The sequence below is a fragment of the Acomys russatus genome, chromosome 1 (genome assembly GCF_903995435.1).
Source record: "Acomys russatus chromosome 1, mAcoRus1.1, whole genome shotgun sequence".
In the NCBI taxonomy this organism is placed as follows: domain Eukaryota; kingdom Metazoa; phylum Chordata; class Mammalia; order Rodentia; family Muridae; genus Acomys; species Acomys russatus.
The window spans coordinates 53,887,753-53,900,759 of record NC_067137.1 but is presented as its reverse complement, the minus strand read 5'-3'; the positions used below and the strand labels follow the sequence as shown (position 1 = coordinate 53,900,759).

The 13,007-nt window shown below is 39.9% G+C and overlaps 1 protein-coding gene across 7 annotated transcripts in view; it reads right to left on the bottom strand.

The window, feature by feature from the left end:
• Positions 1–13,007, bottom strand: part of Immp2l (inner mitochondrial membrane peptidase subunit 2) — an 835,266-nt gene that overhangs the window by 773,862 nt on the left and 48,397 nt on the right. The gene's annotated exons all lie outside the window — the stretch shown is intronic.

Genomic DNA, 13,007 nt, shown 5'->3' with positions numbered 1-13,007 from the left:
TTTGGGGTAAAGGGAAGGATGATAACGTAACAATCTACCAACGCTCTGCTCTCTGGACCTGATGAATCATAGCCCTCCCACCTGCAAAACACATGCAATGATTTAAAAAAAAAAAATCAAGTCTCAGTCTTTGACAGAGAAGTTTAGTCCATTAGTTGGCTACAGGCATCAGGGCAAAGGAAGGGAGAGAATCCTGGGCTCAATTACTTTAGGAACAGAGACTTGTGACAATAAAGCACAAATGGCTTCAAAAGCAACAGAAGAAACAGAGATGGCATCTACTCACAAAGTCCAGCACTGTACATATATAGGCCTCCTGTCCAAATGTTCCATTGGGGCCTTTTTCTCTTCCCTGGAATGACTCTCTACTGTGTATAGCTCCTGGCCTGCCCTGAGCTTTTGGCTAGAAGACAACCTTTTTTAAAAGAAATATTTCTGAAACAGTATGTTGGAGACTCATAGGTTCCCTTTTAAGCTGACAGTTCCTTTTTAATACAAGCTAATTTAACTCCCTTAAATGCTCATACATTTCCTATTAATATACTGGGGTTCATGCCAGTCACCCCAAAACTACATCAATAATTTTTCAAAATATACCTATCTCTCTTTTGGAAGGGCCAGGTTGTGGTATCCCAATGTTTTGAGAGCCTTAACATCTCTTGAATCCACCTAAAAGAATTTACAAAACATCACTTCCACTCTTTCTGAGATCATAAAGCATTTTCCAGCCTGGGTGTTATATCTACTCCAGACCCTTTCTTACTCTGAATAGCTTTTGCCTGCTTAGACACTAGAAATGTACCAGGGTTTAGTTTTCTAGCCAATGAAGTCTTGGGTAGTCTGGGTTTCCTTTCATTTGTAATTCATTTCTCTGTTTGTATACCCTAGATAAAAATGCAGAAAGGTGACTGACATTTCAACTCTCTTCCCAAAAGCCCTCTTCACTCAGTCTGTAAATTTACCAGGTATACACAACTTCTATCCCAAAGTTCCTGAAAATGATAGTATAAGTGGTTTCAGTAACATGAATGAGAGAGACCTACATCCCTGGTATCCATTAACAGTTGTCTGCCATTTAACAAGCTCTTCCAAGACTCCTCCCACTTTTCCAATCACCAAAAGCTCATTGAGAATTTGCCTGTGGCAGCACCTCACTGATAATACCAGGTTTTGCTCCATTATCTATTGTTTTACTACAAAACTGACTTAAAAGGACATCCAACATTACTGTTGTCAATTCTGTATTTCCCCCACCACCACCTGGTAGGGGGATCCCATGCAGGCATCTCTTGAGCTGTGATCATCTGAGGGCAAATGCAATTGAATAGCTCAAACTATTGGCCAGGATCTCAATGATGCTCCAGTGTCTCCTCCAGCAGGACATTTTCAGCTCAGAGTACTTACGAGGCTTCTACTTGAGTAATGTATGCTAGTGTCTCATTGGTCAAAGAAAACCGTGTAGTGTTTTTAAATGGTGGGGTATTGGAAGAAGAAGCACTGCACAAATCTTTGAGAGAGGCTTGATTCACTCAGAAGCCACTGCTGTAAAACCTACAAATAGAACATTATGATAGGCAGAGCTGGGCCCAGGGGTCCCGCTCAACCTATGGCACCAGCCAAGGACAATACAGGCCGTAAACTTCAAACCCCTACCCAGATCTAGCCAATGGACAGGACATTCTCCACAGTTGAGTGGAGAGTGGGGTATGACTTTCACACATACTCTGGTGCCTCATATTTGACCACGTCCCCTGGAGAGGGAGACCTGGTGGCAATCAGAAGAAGGATAGCTGGCTACCAAGAAGAGACTTGATACCCTATGAGCATATAAAGGGAGAGGAAGTCCCCCTCAGTCACAGTCATAGGGGAGGGGAGTAAGGGGAAAATGGGAGGGAGGGAAGAATGGGAGGATACAATGAGAATAAATTAATAAAATAAAATTTTTAAAAATAAAATAAAAGTAAAAACCTTTAAAAAGTAAAAAAAAAAAAAAAGTCAGCACATCTCCCATGCTAAGGAAACAGGCCATTCCCTCACATGAAACATGTGGTCCTGCTTCCTATTCATCACCTGACAATTACAGAAACAGCTCAGGGTGAGAGCACTTGCCTAGCATGTATGAAGCCCTAGGTTCAGTCCCAGCACCACCAAAAAAAAAGAAAGAAAGAAAAGGAAGGAATGAGAGATAGAAAGAGAGAAAGAAAGTTACAGTAAAGACAGTCTTTTTTAAACAAAAGAATATTTGGTGGAAAAAATAAATATTATAGAAAGCATAAAATGTTCACTTTTAAAATAAAGTGAATGGAAAATGAAAAGTAGAACATAAGAAATAAAGTGAATAGAAAATGAAAAAGATATAAGAAAAAAATGAAGTTCTTAAAGTAGTAACAAAAATTTCAAAGGATGTATTTATAAATTGACACAATTACATGAAAGAGTACAACATGCTAAAATTGGCACAAAGATATAATGAGTTAGACAGTGGGGGTGAGAACTGGAGAGATGGCTCAGTGGTTCAGAGCTGTTGTCGCTTGTGCAGAGGACCCAGGTTCGGTTCCTAGCATCAACACGGTGCCTCTTAACCATCAGTCTAGTTCCAGATGATCCAATGCCCTCTTCTGGTGCAAATATATACACAGAAAATCAAATAGACAAATTTAAAAATACTCTTTTAAAGAGAAAGAAGGTCAACATGGTCATATCCTGGAAGGTCCATGAGGTAGAAGTCACATGCTAACAAAGCCAATTAGAACCAGCTGTACAAAGGCAACATGTGAGTCTGGCTAAGCTGTAACAACTTGCATTTACCCAAACTTGGAGACCTCTATTATCAAAAAAAATTTTTTTCAAATGTTATTTATTTATAAAAAAAATTGTCACAATAAATATTCCAAAGCACTCGGGAAATACTTCTAATTTCATAGGTCTGGGATGGGACTCATGAGTCATTATTAATAAACATGCCAGGTGATGTTAACAGGAAAAGGTCCAAGGATCACATTGACTACAAAAGGAATTTTTTAGACCAAGAACAGATGACAGGTCTCCAGATCCCTCACCTTCCCCTACGGGCTAAACTCCTGTGACAAGTCCACACTTAAAATTTTATAATCAAAGACAAACATGATCCACTCTCCTAGGTATAATTCAATTTGAGCTGCTATATCCTGTCAGGCCTCCCTCTAGCCATAGAGCAGCATTTTTTAGAACTATAGGTCATGCCCAATGAGTGAGTCATAGAGTCAATTTAGCAGGCTGCAAACATAACTGAAAATATCAGAGGGCATTGCACATAATGAAGATAATTATCTTGTAAGTATTGTTACGTGACACTTTTGTTTCAGTCGGGCATAGGTGTGTATAGTACAAAAGATATTACTTAGTATGAGTCATAGGCAAAAAGGGTTGAACATCTCTGCCATAAAGAACATGATAAGTTCATTGTGGAGAAAAAAACAGTTCTCAGTACAGTGAAGAAACACCTCAAAGTCTAAGAAAAAATGATTAATGAATATTTAGCATATTTCGGTAGTTTAATTATTCAAACACATTAATGCTTCAAAGAACAAATTTAATATGTATTTATTCAGTATCCCTGTGAATGGATAGATGAGAAGAAAATAGTCTCTTTCTTTGAGATGCTTACAAAGTACAGTTAGTAATAATCTATGAAATAACTAGAAGATAACAGAAAAGAATTTCTAATCATGGGTGAAAGACAGATAATTGTAACTTCAAGTTAGTTTTAAAAGGATCATTATAAAAAGCAAAGAAGGTATTGAGTCCTGTTATATAGTCAAATTTGGCTAACTGCTTTTGAAGAGAACCCCAAAATCTCAGTAGCTAACACAACAATGAGTTTATTCCATAGTCATTCAGAAACTCATGCCCCTAAGAGACCCTGAGGCCTTGGTCTCTGCATGTGCCTGTCTGTTATTATGGAATATTCAAACAGAGGTCTAGAGGAAAATCACCCCACTTGCGATCTCTCTAGGCTATGACAGTATGGACGTTACAAGCACTCAGTAGAAATCTATTTTGAATCATGAATTTTGGCCTTTTCCTGATCTAGTGGTCCACAGTGTGATGCTTTCTACAGACTGCGTGGTTGCTGAGAGCTGCAGGTCCTGTCAGCCAGATGGCTCAGAAGGGGAAGAAGAAGAAAGCTGAATGTTTCCCCATGCAGGAAAGACTGCCCCTTCCAGCACTAGGTGACTATAGACAGCAAACACTAAGCCCAAAGCATGCCAGCCACATGTAAGCTCAGGCAGGGCCTCAGAGACAAAAGCCTGTGCCATATACACTGGGGCCAGCTGCCAGGACACACTAGAGACCACTTCTCTATGCACATTAGCATGCCCTAATCTGGTCGCCTACTCTTCTTCACTTTCCACAAGAGCCCAGTGAAGGCTCTGCCTGGTGGCTTTCCCCTTGCTCCTGTCTCCTGTCTTCTGATACTCTGCTGGCCTTCCACTGGGGCCCTGTGTGTAGGACTTTACTCTTGCCTCAGACATAGAAGCACCTATGTGCTGGTTTTAGTCACCAACAGAACACAAACACCTGCTGCCAGTGAGAACACAAAAAGAGCACCCAGAAGGTAGTGAGCACAGTGTCACTAAGGTTTTTGGGAGCCATAACAAAAAAAGGTGCCTAATTTCCAGACATTTTTTTATTAGTCATACGTCAGTCATATGACTGTTATGGGCTCTCTACCAAGGCATGCCCATTTTTATCATCTCTGATATGAGACAGTCAAATAGAGCATCTGGGGAAGGTAGAAGTATTTATAGCCTTAGGCCAAAACATTTAGACTCACTAGTGTTTTCTCTCTCTCTAGAATAAAGAAGGCCCAAACATCACACAATAAAGAAATATAGGAAGAATTCAGGTAAGAAAGCAGACTGACATAGAGGCTAGAAGGCTGGGAACTGGACCTGAGAAATAAAGCTATGGTGAGATCCCGGGGGAGTGCTTGTTGCTGTTGTTGCTGTTGTTGTTGTTGTTGTTGTTGCTGTTGCTGTTGTTGTTGTTGTTGCCGCCGCCACTGGGGCTGCTGCTGCTGCTGCTGCTGTTTACACATACACAACATGAAGCAGGGGAGAAGCTCATGTCTAGATCCACTAAAAAAAAGTGGGGAACGGGGGAGGCAAAAGGTCTATGCTCTACTAAAGGAGCTGGGGAGAAAATGACAAGCAGAACTGGTGTCATTTTGATAGTCATAACCCTAACCTAGTCAAACTAGTGCCACTCCAACTCTACAGGATCAATACAGTGCAGCAATGAGGTGCGGTAGGCTGGCCCTTCAGGGAGGCAGGACACAGATAACTAGTCAGCAGACCATTTTCTGGGATGAGAGAGACTGCCACCAGCACAGACTGACTCAGTACTTTTAGTTTCTTAAAATGTGAGAGTTAATGTACCATTTTAGTACTAGGTACTAAATGTACATGCATCAGGGAAGTACACAGAAGCACAAAGTGTTTTGAAAGGGGAATTATGTATGCAAACTAGCGCCAAAAGGTTCAGTATCATGAAAAGCAATGATTGTGCATATTTAAATATGGTTGTACATATTTAGTACACAGAAGTACTATATGAAAGGGAAATAATTTATGCAACCTAACATCAAAAGGTTCAGTAATATGAGCAATAGAAATGATTTTTAAAATTTATGTACACACACACACAAGCACACACACACATGGTGAGATAGTAAAAACCAGTGTGTCTAGATAGAACATATGGCAGTTTCTACTCTACAATGTGTGGACATCTTTAATTACTTCAATAATTTTTTCCACATGAAAAGGGTCTCACTATGAAGCCCAGGCTGACCTTAGACCCTCAATCTTCCTGCTTTATCCTCCATAGTATTGGGATTATAAGCATGTGTTACCATACTCAGCTTCTCAAGTTTTCTAAAGGGTGTAATAAACTTTGTGTTAAAAGAAGCCATTATCCTAGCTGTACAAAATAGAAGCAGTGTTATTCTCTCATGCAAATAAAGTGGGGGTAGGGAAACACACAAAAGAACATTACAGAGTTATCACTCACCAACTGTTCCAGGATCACATATGTTTGTAGCTATAAATACAAACTATTGGAATTCTCTGTTAATGACAGGTTACAGAGCTACATAAAAACATGTAGCACCCTAAGGGGAAAACTTTAGGTGAGATTACTGTGCCAAAAGTGATTTGGGAAGAAAGCACACAAGTCAAAAACCCCATCAAGTATTCCAGCATTAAGTCTTGGCGTATTTGGATATCAGCCGCAGCCCGGGGGTGAGGGAGCAGAGCACAGAGGAGTGGAGTCTGCACAGAAGGAGAGCTGTGCCAGGTGATTCCCACCATCTCAGAAGTGCAAACGCGGCAGGAAGTCTAACTTCCAAGCCCCACCAGAAATGCTGGCCTATAAATCACAGTGGAGCTCCCTGCCTCAGAGTCTGTATCCAGCTTCTGTGAATATCAGAATAACAGTTATTAATATAACCACAATGACGACTGAGTCTTAGTAAGCCTTCTGTATGTTTAAAATTTTTTTAAGTAGAGATTTGAGAGAAAGAAAGGACCTCTTTGCTTACTTTTTTGACAGAACTTTCAATTTTCAACTCAGCAGGAAGAAAGATAATGACTACAGAGCTAGGTAGGAGCCTAAGAGGTTTATCACAAGCCAGTTTCTTCAGGCCGGTACAGAGGTAGCTGAAAGTGAAGACAATTTCAAACCAATGAGTGTGTATTATTGATGAATAAAGACCTATGTGCTGAATAAACTCTATTTTCCTTCATATTCCCTAATTTTGAAATGCATTTTGCATAAATATCTCTCTGAAGTCTGAGCTGGAAAGATGGCAGAATGCAATGATAATTCAGTGTTTTCCCCTCTGGCAATGCAAAACAGGAAAAAGGGGATGGTTGCTACATAAAAATTATGCAGCAATTGCAGCAAAAATAAGATGACGATACTCAAAATGACTTCTCTCTCTTAATTTATAAAGCCTTAAATCTTAACTTTAAAGATGGAAAGCACATACCTTCTATCACAGCCAGTGACCCTGCTATAGGCATTCTCACTCAAATAAAACCTCAAACTTTGGTGTGAGGTCATTAACAATTCCTAGGGCACCCTTTTGCTCTAAAAGCCTTGGTAAGTCATTGAAGTTCTAATTTGAATAATTGCATTCCGCCTACATAAATTCCCTCTCTAGTTTCAACTGTGTACAATATCAGTCTTCATTTCCTGAATTAAATTAATGTTGTGTAATATGGCGCTTCTATACAAAAAGTAAAAAAATAAATAAATAAAAGTCCATCTACTTCATAGGTAACCTTTCAACAGGCAGTAGAAGTGATTCATGTGCACTACAGGGAATAACAGGTCAGCATGAATAATCATTAAGCAGTAATTTGTGCCCACAATCATTATGTGCTGAGCACTGCAAGGGGGATGTCTCATCCAATGACTGTATATGCAGAGATGTATTTTTTTATCCAATATGGCATAAACTGAACACTGTTTTCAATAGAACTAATCATTGTCTCATTAAATTTTTAGATCATATGTGTCTTACTTCATCTAACCAGACTCTCTCCCTATTTGATAAGCCTTACCTTTCTATTCAGATAGTTGCTTAGTTACTTAGTTAGATAGTTAGAGCTATAAATTAATACTACAAATTCTATGCTAAGAAAAGGGCTACTAAAGAATATTTTTAAAGTGAGTAATTATTTATCAAAGATGAAATCCTAAAAACAAATTTCCCTACTACACTGCTGCCAATAAGAGTTCTTATAACAAAATTTACTTCTCAGAGTGAATATTTGGTATTGCCATAACACTATCCCAGAAAAACTACTTGATACTTTCTCATCACAGTCCATCATTGAAGGAAATCAGGGCAGGAACTCAAGTAGAAACCAGAAGCAAAAACTAAAGCAAGAGACTGAGAAGGATGGCTGCTTATTGGCTTGTTTAACCGGCTTTCTTATACAACTCAAAACCCCATATCTAGGGATGGTGCTCCCCACAGTAGGCAAGGACCTTCCGCATCAGTCATTAACTAAGACTGTGCCCCCACAGACTTGCCTACTGGCCAATCTGATGAGGCATTTTCCCAATGGAGGTTCTCTCATCCCAGATGACCCTAGCATGTATCACGATGAGGAAAAACAAACCAGCATGGCCAGCAAGATAGCTCAAATAGGTAAAAGTACTTGCTTCCAAGCCTGACAGCCTGAGTGACATACATGGTGAAAAGAGACAACCGACTCTAAGTTGTCCTTGGGCTTCTACAAGTTCAGTATAACACATGTGTGCTCTTACACATACATGTACATGCATACGCACGTGTGTGTGCACACACACACAAAATGAAATAAAATAAATGTAATTTTAAATAAATAAAAATAAGTAAAAGGGCTTAAAGTATGATTTTCAGATACCCCTCTTATCCAAATTAAAATTTCTAAATTGATGTGCTAAATCCAGCAACTTTTAATTTCTGGATATACTAAATAACAACAAACTATCTGGCAGATGGACATCTTCTTCAGGAGATGTTTCCATCATGCTGTATTAGAAGTTTTGAACTTCCTCTATTAAAGTAAAAGCATCCAAATGCAGAGTCTGTGTCTGATTTGTTATCACACATAGTATCTATCACAGTGCTCGGCACTTAAAAGCTATTTGACAAATGACTGTATTCCAACACCATTACCAGTGCTTTTCAATATTGTCTATACCCAAAATACTTCCTGAAACAAAATTAATCATTTCAAAATTAATATTTGAAAATACAGAAATGATTAAATATTATAATTCACCCACTTTGTATACAATATCATTAGATATCACTAAATCATACTTAACGTATTTCAGAGCAGAAATTAAAATAATGAAATTTGAAGATCAATTAATAAGCCCTTTTCAAAACAAAACAACTAAGCACCTGTCTTAGAGTTTCTATTGCTATGACAAGACACTATGACCATGGCAAAGCTTATAAAGAAAAACATTTAAATGGGACTGGCTTACAGTGTAGAGAGGTTTATCATCATGGTGGGAAGCAAGGTGCCACACAGGCCGACATGCTGCTGGAAAAGGAGCTGAGAGTTCTACATCCAGATCCCAAGCAGCAGGAAAAGAGTGAGACACTGAACCTGGCATGAGCATCTGAGACCTCAAAGCCCACCCTCAGTGACACACTTCCTCCAACAAGGCCACACCTACCCCAACAAAGCCACTCCTCCTAATAGTGCCACTTCCCTATGGCCTATGGGCACCAATGTCACTCAAACTACTACGATACCTTATATCACTTCTAAAGCCAATGATTGACATCATATTAATTCCAAATGACACCAATTTTGTCAGTGAGCACTGCAATGCAGACTCTGTGGTTAGTTGAGCCTTCTGGGAACTGATGCATTCAAACACTCAGCAGGGATGTCTCATGGATCAAGGCTCAAGGGAATAAATGCAAGGGAGGCCACGCTGAGACTCCAGTCTCTCACAGATCCTCTGCCCGGACCCACACTCATGGCCCTACATCTCTAATTTCCTCCATTGTTCTTCATCACCCAACTGACTCCACACCCTTGTCATTTGCTTTCCTTTTTCTTTGCTGTGTTTTTCTTTCCTGACTCATTTCTCTATCCTCCTTTCACATTTTTAAGCCTTAGTACAAGAACACCTCACCAATCCAGAGGGCCCTTCTTCATGGAGCCAACCGAAGCCTTATACCAGATAATAGTTTCAGGCCTCAACCAAAAAACTCAAGAGTGTTTCCTGTCGGACGTGCTGAGACATTGGTGGATTCCCCACAACTGGAGACACGTGAGTCTATTCCAGTCCTGAAATACCTGCTGAACCCCAGGGTGTAGACCTGTTCAGTTCATCACAGCTGTATCTAACAATAATGTCCTCAATGTAGCAGAGATTTACTGTTTAGTCATCAAATTTAGTCAACATGAAGGTCTACTCTTAAACAATTTTAGGTATGATTTAGTGTTATCTACTATAATTGGTAATTAAATCACCTGTTCACTAGAGTTACTATGAAAATCAGAACATATAGGACCAGATGTGTTTCTTCTGTTTTTCCAGAATATCCATTCTTCCTGTACCTGAAAACACCTTCCATCCCACTAGGAAATGCCACCTGTACTTCACTCTCAAGCTTCCCAGAATAATGTGACCTAACTAGATGCTCTGGCCAGTCATGGTGCTACCAGCACCTGGGAAATAAAGGCAGGCCTGATCTATATAGTGAGGTCCAGGCCAGCCAGAGCTACAGAGATTACGTCAAAATAATTTTTTGATGTCCTTATTCTCTTACAGATCACTCAGTCTAGCCACAGATGAAGAATGTGTAAAAATCTAAAGCTAAATCAGGCCCAATACTCACCCCATGACCAAGACTGAGCTGCGCATATTTAAGAGCATTCCACAGAACCTGAGTCAATCAGTCTCCACCCACCCTTCCGGCTCTTTCTAGCTGAGATTACAAGGAAGAGTGATGTTTCCCAGGAGGTGACAGAAAGCAAGAGAGTGGCCAGCACCCTTCATGCGCTCCTACGGACAGCTGAAAAAGCCAATGTGAGAGAACTAAGCAAAGACGGAGCAGAACACGGCATTGGAAAGAAGGCTGAGCACACAGCCACTAGTCCTAGTTCCCTGTGACAGCTGGCAAGATGCTGCTCCTCTCATGGCTGCATACTAAACTCTCCAATGAATCTGCAGGCCTAGGTAAATTCAAGCTGTTTTCCTGTAACCTGTAACGAACAGGATTCGACATAGTGTGCCGGACAAACTCCAAGGTGGTAAATTTGACTTGTTAGGAGTAGGTGTGGGAAGAGCGCAAGAGCTACCTTGAATCTGCAAGTTCAAGTGTTTCTATGAGAGCCTACTGACAACTGACTGAACAGGATCGGGGAGTGACATGACTTAGCACTTCCTTCCTTGCCTTCCTCACTAGGATAAACTTTGTTCTTCCGTAAAACAATCAGTGTCTTGGGAGCAAGAATCATGCTTCATATATTTATTTAATGAAGCCTTTGCTCTCCCCACAGGCCATACTACACATTCTCAGTGGGAACATGTTGAGCTAAAAGTATAAAGATTAGGACACTGTGGTTGCCACATAATCCCCTGAAATATCATTAGATCCAAAGTAAGTAAGTCTTATATTCTACAAAAAGAAGAAAAAAGCCTACTGTAGATAGTGGTAGGTGTTTAGCAAAAGAGCACTACAGACATTGGAGAAAATCATTATTAACCTGGTTGTTTCTAAAAGATCATAGGGCTCCAGAAAGGGTCTTGGTTGGCTGTGGAGAAACCAGCTTTAATATGAAATGATAAATCGGACTCAAAAGCTCTACAGAGCAAATCTACCTAGCCCCTTGAGGATTAACTCTAAGACAAAGCTGCTAGGAATTTAAAACTGAAGAGATAAGAAAAATAAAGACCAAGCCTTCTTAAGTGTATTACGTTGTATTTACAAAGGCATAGATCTATAACCCATATCCTTCCTATGTTCCTGTTTCCCTGCATTAAAATATGTTTTGCATTCAAATGAGTCACCCAGTTTACTCTGGGCTGGTGACCTGCTATGGAAGGGACCTGAAAAGAGCAGTTTGAGGTCAAGACTGTCTGACCAAGAGGAGGGCCTAGTGACCCTCAAATGATGGAAGCAGAGGTAAGTGCAAACACGACCTAACTTTGCCATCAGCTTCCCCCAGAGGCCATGCCTAATGGTCTACTGACTTCCTTACCTCACTGACTCCTACACTGAGGAAGGGGTCTGATTTTCAACACCATAATTATGATGGCATGCATCCACACTTACTCCTTAAAACTGATGCTTTATCTAGCTCTAAGTAAAACAAAAGGAAAAAACTAATTGGATTTCTCTGAATAATTATAATCTCTTGGAAGTCTATATGTTCACTTTGTGTTTTTGTCTTACAGAGCTACTCAGCACAATGCACGGACTTAATACATGCTGATTACAACCAGGCAAACCCTGATACAAGCGCTGCTTAGCTGCATAAACCTACTCATGCAGTTAGCATCTAAGCAACAATTCGTTCATAAGACCGTCTCTAAGGTATTCCACAAAATTATTTTTATACAATTTTTGGAAATCTCCACATCAAAGCTCCTCCACTGTAAACTGCATTTAATATTTTTAATCGATGTGGGCTGACAAGATGACTCAGCAGATAAAAGTGCTTGCTGAGCTAGCTTGGCTCCAAGAATTCAATCCTGGTACAAATGAACCCATGCTCACTAAAAGTATCTTCTTGCCTCTACATATGAACTATAGCATGCACATGCCTGAATATAAACACACACACACACACACACACACACACACACACACTAGCACACACAGTTAACTAAAACTATCTAATCACTCATTCAAAGAGCACACTAGAATGCCTGGAATCAGTTTAAGAGACTTTCCTAACAAACTGGAACTATTACTGAGTAACTGAATCTGACCTAAACAAATCTTGCAACTATACTATAATTTAGTCTTTTCCCATTTTTATCCAAATTTTCTACGTGGCCTTAGCTATCCTGGAACTCTCTCTCTCTGTAGACCAGGATGACCTCAAACTCACAGAGATCCCCCTGCCTCTCCCTCCCCAGTGCTGGGATTAAAGGCATGCACCACCAATGCCCAGATAATTTTGTCTTACAGAGATGGCTAAACATAGCCATAGTCACAAAAAATAATGCAATTTAGTAAATTTTCTTTAAGTCTCCATTTATAATTCACAGAAAAATAAAAGCACACAGACCCAGAGACCTACTTGGTAGTTAATTCTAATCACCTCAACTCTGATTATAATAGCAGTATATTAGAAGGCCTTTTAAAGAAACTTGGTAAGGTACAGTTTTAATTTCAATGCCTTTTTAAAACCTTCGAGGCCCCAGCACAGAAACACTAACAAGATCTCCTGCTGCTGGTGCTTGCGAAGCAATAAGGGAACACTTCACAG